A 12,860-nucleotide genomic window follows, 5' to 3' on the forward strand; every position below is an offset into this window, starting at 1 on the left:
TCACTCTCTTAGTAGTGTTCTTTGATACACAAAAGTTTTGAATTTTAATAAAGTCCAAGTTATCGATTTTTGCGCATTTTTGGTGCCATCCAAGAAATCATTGCCAAATCTAAAGTCATGAAGTTTTATTTCTCTGCTTTCTTCTTTTATTTTTAAAACTTTGTTTATATATTTTTGGTTGTGCTTGGTCTTTGTTGCCACGCACATGATTTCTCTGATTGTGGCTAGTGGGGGCTACTCTCTAGTTGTGGTGTGTGGGCTTATTGTTGCAGTGGCTTCTCTTGTTGCAGAGCACAGGTCTAGGTGCGTGGGCTCAGTAGTTGTGGCACACTGGCCTAGTTGTTCGATGGCATGTGGAATTTTCCTGAACTAGGGATCAAACTTGTGTTCCCTGCACTGACAGCCAAATTCTTATCCCCTGTATCACCAAGGAAGTGCTTTAGAATGTTTTTGATTGTCACTTCAAGTAGGGAGATTGACTAATTGCCCCCACTCCCTCCATTTGCCGAATGCTATCTTTGGCATTTAACCATGTAGTGCCTTTCACCATTGTTGTTTATTTTGTAGTATAGCTCTGAGTTACACTGTGGTGTTCTTTTATTTCAGCCTAATGGACTCTCTTTAGCATTTCTTGAGGGGAGGTATGCCAGCAGTGAATTCACTCAGCTTTTGTTTTTTTGGCACATTTCTTTTGTATTTTTCAAAGATACCTTTACTAGATATAGAATTCTTGGTTGACAGTTTTTTCCACAGCATGTGAAATGTTATCTCACTATTCTCTGGTTTTCATGGCATTTAACTATTTATGTTAATGAAAATCCCTTGTACTTATCATTCTCTTGTTGATTTCAAGCTTTTCTTTAGCTTTTGACAGTTTAATTTTGTTTTGTCTCAGTGTGGATCTCTGTTTCTCCTTTTTCGAGTTAATTGAGCTTTTTGGATTCATGTATTTCATGAAATTTGGTAAGTTTTTGGCAATTATTTCTTTAAATATTCTTTCTGTTCCTTTTTCTCTATCCTCTCTATCTGTAACTCTCATTATGAATGTGTTGGCAGGCTTGATGGTGTCTTAAAGGTCTCTCATGCTGTTTTCATTTTTCTTTATCCTATTTTGTTTCAGTGTCTCATACTAGGTAATCTCAATGGGGCTGTATTTAAGTTTACTGAATTTTTCTTCTCCCTATTCAGATCATCTGTTCAATCTCTATAGTGAGTTTTTCACTATTGTACTTTTTCAGTCCCCAAATTTTATTTGGTTGTGTTTTGTAGTTATTTTTCTGAGTAGTCTTTCCTCGGTAAGACTTGTTTTCCTTTAATTTTTCTTTTCTTCTTCTTTTTTTGCCATGCCACTAGGTGTGGGGATCTTAGTTCTTGAACAGGGTTTGAACCTGCGCCCCTGCATTGGGAGTGTGGAGTCTTAACCATTGGGCTGCTAGGGAAGTTCCTCCTTTATTTTTTTTTGTTCATGGTTTTCTTTAACTCGGTGAGTATATTTAGGACTGTTGTTTTAACATCTTTGCCTACTAATTCCAGCATCTGGGCTTTATTAGGGGCAATTCTGTTATTGTCTTCTTTTTCCTCTGTGAATGGGCCATACTTTATTTCTTTGCATGCTTGTAACTTTATGTTGAAAATGGACATTTTGAATATTGTAACATGGTAACTTTGGAAAACATTCTTTCTTCTCCACAGGATTTGTTCTTGATGTTTGTTATGGATTGTAGTTTTTGCTTAGGGAATTTTATAACCTATTTTTATTATGACTATTCTTTGTCATGTGTGAACACTGAAGTGTTTGTTCTGGTAGATTACTCGTCAGTTAGTGGTTTGACTGAACTTTCCATAAATGCATCAAAGCAAAAAATACAGACAAACTACAAACAAAACCCCAAATGCAGACAAAACTACTCTCTCAGTCTTTGGAGACTGACTTGGTGTTGGGGCACTTCTCAGTGCTTGGCCATTTCATTTACAACTCTTGCCTAGCCCTCCCTGCCTGATTGTGTGGAGGCGAAGGTCAGCCATAGATGAACACTTATGGCCTTCTGTCTTTCTGAGCATGTGTCCAGCCCTGGTTGTGTGTGGCCTTCCAAATTCCCTGGTATATGTAGGAGCTTTTCAGAGTCCCTATTCCTTCCATGTATGTCTTTCTCCATCCAGCTTTTTCCTTCTCATCCTTTTATGTCTGTCTAGCGTCTGGCCTGCTTGTTATTCCTTGCCCCAGGTGGCTGTGGATAGTATATTTTCCTTTAAATGCTTTGTATAAAGGTTGCTCATCTTAGGAACTTGCTCCTCCTCCTGAGGTGGGTGAAAGGAAGGGAAACCTGTGATGCAGTATGCCAGCTAACCACCAAACAGGTGAGAACACACAACTACCATTTTTTTAAGAATGAGGGCCGTATTACTCCTTTTGACATCTGCAGGTTGTGCTAGAATTGTAGGCCACTGTCTTCATGGCCACCACCTAGCTGAGGAGTGAGGCATGGTAGGTGCATAAAATAAAATAACACAGTGCTCTCATTTCAAAGTTTAGCAGCTTTTTCTATTAAGTGCTCCCCTGGTGGTTGTAATGTTTTGATTACAAGATTCTAGAGTTCCAAAAAAGTGATTCTGATGACAGTTTTTACCAGCATAATTGTTGCCATAGTGGAGGGACAGAATTTTGGAGTTACTCACTCCACCATTGTGTATAATGTTGTTCTTGGTCTGTTTGTTTTAATCCCTATTCAATGGCACATCTTCTTTGAAAATATTTTTTTTTTTAATTGAAGTGTTGGGCTTCTCTAATAGCTCAGCGGGTAAAGAATCTGCCTGCATTGCAGGAGACGCAGGAGATGTGGGTTCGATCTCTCGGACAGAAAGATCTCCGAGAGAAGGGAATGGCAACCCACTCCAGTATTCTTGCCTGGGAAATCCCATGGACAGAGGAGCCTGGTGGGATCGAAAAAGATTTGAATATGACTGAGCATGAGCAAGGACAGATAGATAGTTGATTTACAGTGTTGTATTGGTTTCAGGTGTATAACAAAATGATTCAGTTATCTATCTATATTTATTTTCAGATTCTTTTCCCATATGGGTTATTGCAAAATATTGAGTGTAGTTCCCTGTGCTATAGTAGTGTGTATATATTAATCCCAGACTCCTAATTTATCCCTCCTGCCACATTTTCTTAATAAGTGTAGCTTTTTATGAAGTCTTGATATCTGCTAGGGCATGAATGCCCACATTTTTTGTACTATCTTGGTTATTCTTGTACTGATCCATGTTATGTATCTTTCTTGTGTTTCTGAATGCTTTGATTGGTGTTTAATTCTATTTTGATAAACACTTTAAAGGCCTACTGTGAGCCAAGCATTGTTTTAGATCAACATTTCTCAAGCTTGGCATTATAGACATTTTGGTCCAGGTAATTATTTGTGTGGGAGGCTGTCCTGTGTGTGCTTTGACTCTCTGGCCTCTACCAATAGATACAAGTAACAACACCCTCCTCCCCACCCTCCACCAGTTGTGACAAGCAAAAATGTTTAAAGATGTTGTCAGATAGTCCCCCTGGGAGGTGGTGGTATGGGGGAGACACAGTCCTCCCATTTGAGAACTACTATTTTAGATGATAGGGATTCACAGATAATTAATACTGAGCTATGGGGAGGAATAAATGGCTGAAATACTCTATGATATGGTTAAGTATGGATATGAACCAATAAATGTGGAAGAACAGTAAAAATTGCCATGGAGTTGGGTCTTAAGGCTAGATAGTTATGTTATTTAGGAAGGGAGATGTTCTAGGTGGTAGGAAGTCTAGAGACTTGGTAAAAGGGCTCTTACTTGAGCCTTGAGAGCAGAAAGAAATTGTGTGATTGGAGAGGATATGGAATGTAGACTTGAAGAAAAGGAAGGGAGTTGGGGTCAGATTTGAAAAGGCTTTTCATGCTATTCTGTTTGATTTTTTGTCTTTTCATTATAGAAAACCAACAAATACTTTAAAGTCTTTAGAGTAATATGTTCAACTTTTTTGAAGCAACAATAATGAAATGGTAAAAAGCGTATGGTGAAGGTTAAACTCAAGAAGATAACACTAAAAAGGGAATACTTGTACACTGTTGATGGGGATGTAAATTGATGCAGCAACTATAGAAAACCATGTTGAGCTTACTTGAAAACTAAAAATAGAACTATCATCCAGCAGTTCCACCTTTGAGTATATATTCTAGAAAAAAGATGAAAGTGCACATCAGCAGACTGTTCTGTTAAGAAGATATGTGTGTGTGTGATGAAATATTATTCAACCATGTAAAAGGTTGAAATATGGCCATTTGCAGCAACTTGGATGGACCTACATAATGTGATGCTTAGTGAAATAAGTCAGAGACAAATACTATGTGATATTGTTTATATGTGAATTCTAAAAAATAATAATACAAACTAATGTATATAGCAAAAGAGAAAGCAGATTCAAACAGAAAACAAACTAGTTGTTACCAATTAAGAGTATGGGATTAACAGATACAAACTACATTATTTAAAATAGATAACAAAGATATACTATATAGCACAGGGAATTGTATCCATTATCGTGTAATAAGCTATAATTGAATATAATCTGCAGAAATACTGAATCACTATGCTGTGTACCCTAAACTAACACAGTATTGTAAATCAGCTGTTTGTTGTTCAGTCACTAAGTAGTGTCTGACTCTTTGCGACCCCATGGACTGCAGCATGCCAGGCTCCCCTGCCCTTCACTATCTCCCAGAGTTTGCTCAAATTCATGTCCGTTGAGTCAGTGATACTATCTAACCATCTCATCCTCTGCCATCCCCTTCTCCTTTTGCCTTCAATTTTTCCTGGCATCAGAGTCTTTTCTAGTGAGTTGGCTCTTCCCTTCATGAGGCCAAAGTATTGGAGCTTCAGCTTCAGCACCAGTCCTTCCAGTGAATATTTAGGGTTGATTTCCTTTAGGATTGACTGGTTTGATCTCTTTGCAATCAAGGGAACTCTCAAGAGTCTTCTCCAGCACCACAATTCGAAAGCATCAATTCTTCAGCACTCAGCCTTCTTTATGGTCCAACCCTCACAGCCATACATGACTACTGAAAAAACCATAGCAGCTTTGATTGTATAGACCTTTGTCGGCAAAGTGATGTCTCTGCTATTCAATTTGCTGTCTAGGGCTTCCAGGTGGCACTAGTGGTAAAAAATGCACCTGCTAATGCAGGAGACATAAGAGACCTGGGTTCGATCCCTGGGTCAGGAAGATCCCCTGGAGGAGGGCACAGTAACACACTCTACTATTCTTACCTAGAGAATCCTATGGACAGAGGGGCCTGGCGGGCTAGAGTCCATGGGGTCTCAGAGTCCAGCATGACTGAAGTGACTTACCATGCATGTACAGGTTTGTCAAAGCTTTTCTTCCAAGGAGTAAGTGTCTTTTAATTTCATGACTGTAGTCACGGTCTGCAGTGACTAAGAAAATAAAAACTCACTGTTTCCATTTTTTCCCCCTTCTATTTGCCATGAAGTGAAGGGACCAGATGCCATGATGCTAGTTTTTTAAATGTTGATTTTCAAGCTAGCTTTTTCACTCTCCTCTTTCACCCTCATCAAGAGGCTCTTTAGTTACTCTTCACTTTCTGCCATTAGAGTGGTATCATCTGCATATCTGAGGTTGTTGATACTTCTCCCAGCATCTTGATTCCAGCTGTGATTCATCCAGCCCGGCATTTTGCATGATGTACTCTGTACAGAAGTTAAATAAGCTGGTGACAATATACAGACTCGTTGTACTCATTTTCCAATTTTGAACCAGTCCACTGTTCCATGTCCAGTTCTAACGGTTGCTTCTTGACCCATATACAGGTTTCTCAGGAGACAGGTAAGGTGGTCTGGTATTCCCAACTCTTTAAGAATTTTCTACAGTTTGTTGTGATCCACACAGTCAAAGGCTTCAGTGTAGTCAATGAAGCAGAAGTAGATACTTTTCTGGAACTCCCTTGCTTTCTCCATGATCCAATGAATGTTGGCAATTTGATCTTCTAGTTCCTCTGCCTCTTCAAAACCCAACTTGTACATCTGGAAGTTCTTGGATCACATGCTGGTGAAGCCTGGCTTGAAGAATTTTGAGCATAACCTTGTTGGCATGGGAAATGAGCACAGTTGTATGGTAGTTTGAAAATTTTTTGGCATTACCCTTATTTAGGATTGGAGTGAAAACTGACCTTTTCCAGTCCTGTGGCCACTGCTGAGTTTTCCAAATTTGCTTACATAATTGAGTGCAGCACTTTAACAGCATCCATTTTTAGGATTTGAAATAGCTCAGCTGGAATTCCATCACCTCCACTAGCTTTGTCATAGTAAAACTTCCTAAGGCCCACTTGACTTCACACTGCAGTATGTCCGGCTCTAGGTGAGTGGTCACACCGTTGTGGTTATCTGGGTCATTAAGACCTTTTTTCTGTATATATATTCTGTATTCTCCTCTGTATTCTTGACACTTTTTTTTTTTTTTTGCTATAAAAACAGTTAAGTTTATTGGTTAAGAAGAATACTGTATTTGAAAAGTACCTTCCTTCTGGGATTTTCAAATAAATTTGCAGATATCATTTTATTCATCTACACAGCAGAAACATTGGAAACCAGAAAAACAAAAAAAAATGGCGTTTTATACATTTAACGCTACACAACCAGTTCAATTATTTCCTCATTCTGGTGACTCTGAGAATACAAAGGCACCATTTACTCTCTTCCTTCTGGCATCACTCCACCTCTTGGGGAAATTTGTGGTGGGTGACTGTGGCTTCTTGGTCATATGATTCCTAGGGACAAGACAGGAATTCAGTGAGGGAGTTTAAAGTGTTTCAGATAACTGTCAACATTCCATGGTTGCCACCTGTTTTTAATTTCCTCTGCTTCCCTTAGGTCCTTACTGTTTCTGTCCTTTATCATGCCCATCCTTGCATGAAATGTTCCCTGGATATCTCCAATTTTCTTGAAGAGATATCTAGTCTTTTCCATTTTCTTTTTTTCCTCTATTTCTTTGCATTATTCATTTAAGAAGGCTTTCTTATCTCTCCTTGCTATACTCTGAAACTTTGCATTCAGTTGGGTATGTCTTTCCCTTTCTCCCTTCCCTTTCACTTCTCTTCTTTCCTGAGCTATTTGTAAAGCCTCCTCAGACAACCACTTTGCCTTCTCACATTTCTTTTTCTTTGGGATAATTTTGGTTACCACCTCCTGTACAATGTTACGAACCTCCATCCATAGTTCTTTAGGCACTCTGTCTACCAGATCTAACCCCTTGAATGTATTTTAATCACCTCCACTGTGTAGTTGTAAGGGATTTGATTTAGGTCACACCTGAATGGCCTAGTGGTTTTCACTACTTTTATCAAGTTAACCCTGAATTTTGCAGTAAGGAGCTCATGATCCGAGCCATTGTTAGCTCCAGTTCTTGTTTTTGCTGACTGTATAGAGCTTCTCCATCTTTGTCTGCAAAGAATATAGTCAGTCTGATTTCGATATTGACCATTTGGTGATGTCCATGTGAAAGTCATCTTTTGAGTTCTTGGAAAAGGGTGTTTGCTATGACAGCATGTTCTCTTGATAAAACTCTGTTAGCTTTTCACTTTGCACTGCTTCACTTTGCACTCCAAGGCCAAACTTGCCTGTTTTTCTGAGTATCTCTTGACTTCCTGCTTTTCTATTCCAATCCACTGTGATGAAAAGGCATCATTTTTTGGTGTTAGTTCTAGAAAGTCTTGTAGTTCTTCATAGAACTGGTCGACTTCAGCTTCTTTGGCATTAGTGGTTGAGGTACAGACTTGGATTACTGTGATGTTTAATGGTTTGCTTTGGAAACAAACAGAGATCATTTTGTTGTTTTGGAGATTGCATTTAAGTACTGCATTTCAGACTCTTCTGCTGACTATGAGGGCTACTGCATTTCTTCTAAGGGATTCTTGCCCATAGCTGTAGATACAATAATGGTCATTTCAAACAAAAACTGAATTAAAAAATATTTATTTATTTGGTTGGATTGAGTCTTAATTGCCACATGCTAGTTCTCCGTTGTGGCACATGGATTTAGTTGTCCCAAGGCATGTGGGATCTTAGTTCCTAGACAAGGGATTGAACCCATGTTCCCTGCATTGTGGATTCTTAACCACTGGACCACCAGAAAAGTCCTGGTCATCTGAATTAAATTTGCCCATTCTCTTTCCATTTTAATTCACTGATTCCTAAGATGTTGTTGTTCAATCTTGCCATCTTCTGCTTGACCACATCCAATTTACCTTGATTCATGTACCTAACATTCTATGTGCCTATGCAATATTGTTTATAGCATGGAACTTTACTTTCACCACCAGACCCATCCATAACTGAACATCGTTTCTGCTTTTGCTCAGCCATTTCATTCTTTGTGGAGCTATTAGTAATTTTCCTCCACTCTTCCCCAGTAGCATACTGAACAGCTTCTGACTTACGGGGCTCATCTTCCTGTGTCATACTTTTTCCCCTTTTAATACTGTCCATACTTGCCCTGAACAGCATGGCTTGTAGCTTCATTGAGTTATGCAAGCCCCTTTGCTATGACAAGGCTATGATCTATGAAGGAGAAATGGAGATAATAGTACATATTTGAAGTGGTTCTGAGGATAAATGAGATCATGCATAATAAGCATTTAGAAATAGCGCTTGGGAAATAATAGATACTCAGTAAATGTTAGCTATGTTTTTTGTTTATATCAGCATGTGTGTATATTGAACATGGTTGAATCTTCTGTAGGAACACCTAGTGAGGTGTCAGGGCAAGGGACACTTAAATGAATACCTTGGATGTGTTTTTGAAGTGAATTCATAAATAAGCATTAATCCATTTTTAATTGTGTATAACCAGAAATGAGTTTAAACTCCAGATTTCTTTCTGTTGTTTTTTAATTGAAGTATAATTGATGTACTTATTAGTAATGTTGTAAATACTTATATAGAAATTTGAGTCCTTATTGTCTACTAGTCTAAGGTATGACCCTGAACTGGGTATTAAGGTAATAGTCTCTATATGTTTAACTTCTTTTATTCTGGACAGTTGCAAGCATATTCAAAAGGAATAAAATAGAACCATCTAAGTATGTGATACCATCTTCAATAGTTTTCATCTCATGGTTAGTTGAATTTTCTATTTCTGTTTAATACATACTGACCTAAGTACCCCCTCAATGGATTAGTTTTAAGCAAATTCCGGATGTCACATTATTGTATTGAAGTATTTTTTTTTTTTAATTTTTTTTTTTGTTTTTATTTATTAATGTTTTTTATCAATTTAAAAAAATTTATTTCTTCTCTCTACAAACCCTTGTTTTTAAAGGGTTTTTTTTAAAAAAAAAACTATACTATGATGTATTTACCTGAAACCAGCTATTATTTGCAAAAGGACAAATGGATGCATTTTTCTTTTGATGCTAATACAAAAATCAGGTTGCCTTCCTGACTTCTGTTAGGTGATAGTGTTTTAGATGTTTGGAGTCCATCCGTATACTTGAAGCTTAGAAGCTAGTATGCTCTCACATTATTAAGGTATAAAATTTTCAACATTTTCTTCTGAAATATTTCACACTTTCAGGAATGATTTTACATATATTCACCACCTAGATTATACCTTTAACATTTTACTACACTTGTTTTATCACATATTTATCCATGTATCTAACTCTCATGCAGCAATCCATCTTGGTTTTTTTAGTCATTTCCAAGTAAATTCCAACAATCGGTATAATTGAAGTTCAATTTTTAAAGCTGTTTTTTCAACTGTTTTTTTTTCTTCTTCAGATTTCTTTTTGTGTAAACTTTATTTTTGTGAATGATCTGAAGTTCTCAGTTGTGGCCGCTCATAGTCTCTGTGGTTTCAGTGCTTCTCATTTTGAACTTTGCTTTCGTATACCATGAATCTTTATTAGAATATTTAGGTTATGTACCAGTAATTCATATTTAACCAAAACTAAAGTAGCATGAATAATGAGAATTTTGCATATGTGTTTTCACTGGGCTTTAAAAAAAATTATTTTAGGAAATAATTGTGTGTCCCATTGTGGTACATTAAACTAATATGTAATTTTAGTAATCTCTTTTAAAATTTTCCATTTAACAGTTATTGTCAGAGCCACGTCACCTGGAGGAGGGCACAGCAACCCACTCTAGTATGCTTGCCTGGAGAATCCCATGGACAGAGGAGTCTGGTGGGCTACAGTCCATGGGGTCACTGAGAGTCGGACATGACTCAAGTGACTGAGCACACACTGAGGGCCATAAGTCACTGTTTTAGTGTTTAGCTCTTTTTCTTTGATCTTGGTATTCTGTAAAGTGTGTAAATATTGTTTGTTCTCCATATGACTACATGACTTGTGACAGAAAAATCTATTTACCACAGTATGAACTTTTTGAATGTTCATAATAGCCACGGGGGTGGGGCTTCCTAGGTGGTGCAATGGCAAATTCGCCTGCCAAAGATGCAGGGTATGCTGGTTTGATCCCTGGGTTGGGAATATCCCTTGAAATCGGAAATGGCAACCTGCTCCAGTATTCTTGCCTGGAGAACTCCACAGACAGAGGAGCCTGGAGGGCCACAATCCATAGGTTTGCAAAGAGTTGGACACAACTGAACACATACTCAATAGCTATATAGTAAATGCTATTGAGCAAATAAATGAGATAATTTTATCAATTCATACCTTAAATTTGTTGAAGTTTTTCTTTACCATTTGTTATCAAACTTACTACATAAAGGACAGAAGGATGTTTTTACTCTGTGTATATCAAAGTGAAGTATGACGTTTACATTCTAAATACTTCATTAGCATATTTCAGACTTAAGTGATTGAATGTAAATAGAAATAAGAAAAGAGAGTTTCGGAACATGCATATTCCAAATTAATTATAATTTGGAAACATTTCAGATAAGAGTATAGTATGAATGAATACCTCTGCATCTATTACATTACTTTATGAAATCTTCTGTCATGTTTGCTTCAGATTTCTTTAAAAAAAAAAACAAACAGCCAAACAAAAAAAAAGAAATAAAACATTAAAGGTGGACGTGAGGTCTCCTCGAATTTTAAATATTTTCTGTGTAATTTATATGTATACATATATGTAGATAAGTTTCTACATATCCCTAAGCAGAAACATTATTTAGAAGTTTTTAGCTTTATAGATTATTTGAGTGATAGCATATAGCACATATGATTTCGCAACTTTGTTTTTTTGGTTCAGTATTTTGGGGATTTTGAGGTAGCTTTAGATATGCACTGTTCAGTACAATAGCCATTAACTGTCTGTGGCTATTGAGCACCTGAAGTGTGGCCAGTGTGCATTGAGATGTGCTGGAAGTGTATTTGCACACAGGATTTTAAAGACTTATGGAAAAAAAGTAAAATATCTCATTACTAATTATTTTATATTACATATTGAAATGATAATTTGGATATATTGGACTAAATAAGATTAAAATTAATTTCACCTGCATTTTTTAAAATGTGGCTTCTGCTGCTAAGTCGCTTCAGTCATGTCCGATTCTGTACGACCCCGTAGACGGCAGCCCACCAGGCTCCTCTGTCCCTGGGTTTCTCCAGGCAAGAATACTGGAGTGGGTTGCGATTTCCTTCTCCAAAATGGCTCCAGAAAATTTTAAATTATATTTCTGACTTACATTTTATCTCTGTTGAACAACACTGATCTAGATTGCTCGTTTTTCATTTCATTAGTTTTGAGTTGAATGGGTATACTACAATTTATCTGTATACCATTGGTGGATATTTAGAATGTTTTTCTAATTTGGTACTATTAAAAAATGTTACTGAGAACATTCTTAAATGTTTCTCTGCACATGTGCTAGAGCTTCTTTAGGAGGTCAGTTTTATTTTTTATTATAAGTTAATTGCCAAATTGGTATCAATAATGGTTTTACTAATTTACACTTCCACTGGCAATTTCAGAATTTTCTTACTCTATATTTCTTCATCCTGGCCAATGTGTTTTTATAGACAATTGTAACTTAACCCTTAAATTAACAACTTAAGCAAGCACTGGTAATTTTTTAAGTTTCTCTTAGTGAATCTTTTGTAATAGTCAGTACACATAGCCCTTTTTTCTGTACTACTTATGTTCTGAGGAAATAAAAATTGATTTTAAAATTTAGCAGCCATAATATAGACCCTATTAGTAGGCAGCTACAGTTCTTGCAACAAAAGCATATGTACCTTTTTAAGTGCTGTTAGCTTGAGAAAAAGCTTCTGGCATCTTTCTTTACATGATGGGATACTATACTGACATTAAAAATTGTTTTAGAAAATAATAATGCAGAAGAGTATTCACTGTATATTAATGGAGAGGAAAGGTTGCAAAACAGTAAAGTAACCATTCAATTTTGTTAAAAAAATACCCCAACATGTATGCTAACATTAGCTGACATATTGTGTACTTCGCACTTCTTTATATTCCATTTTCTCTAGTGGACTTACTAGGGATAGAGGATGTGGAGGGTGTCCTTAGCAACAATAAGCTAAAACTTCCACACCTGGAATAATATTATAGGCTAGAGAGAGTGACTAAATGTGCTGTAATTGTTTCCATTTTAAATATTAAATATCAGGCTTTCCTTAAGGTACAAATGGACCTAAACTATATTATTCTTTACCTGTTGTTTTTTCAGTATTAGAGAAACTTTTCCAAGAATTAGAAATTGTCATTTAACTTCAGTAAGAAGTCTTTTTGCGTTTGATGTTTCCTACTCTTGGGGAAAGGAAATAGTGGAAAATGGATTAATCTTCAATCCTTTGTAATAAAATTTAGATGATTTGAGCTCTGGT

The 12,860-nt window shown here is 36.7% G+C and overlaps 1 protein-coding gene and 1 long non-coding RNA gene across 17 annotated transcripts in view; both read left to right on the plus strand.

Moving 5' to 3' along the window:
- Positions 1-12,860, plus strand: part of ATRX (ATRX chromatin remodeler) — a 280,028-nt gene that overhangs the window by 15,070 nt on the left and 252,098 nt on the right. The gene's annotated exons all lie outside the window — the stretch shown is intronic.
- Positions 9,438-11,075, plus strand: LOC145535242 (uncharacterized). The gene is made up of 2 exons (XR_014075337.1): positions 9,438-10,193; positions 10,574-11,075. It is a non-coding gene; the product is annotated as an uncharacterized LOC145535242 (long non-coding RNA).

The sequence above is a fragment of the Giraffa tippelskirchi genome, chromosome X (assembly GCF_054371585.1).
Source record: "Giraffa tippelskirchi isolate mGirTip1 chromosome X, T2T-mGirTip1v1.2.pri, whole genome shotgun sequence".
Lineage (NCBI taxonomy): Eukaryota > Metazoa > Chordata > Mammalia > Artiodactyla > Giraffidae > Giraffa > Giraffa tippelskirchi.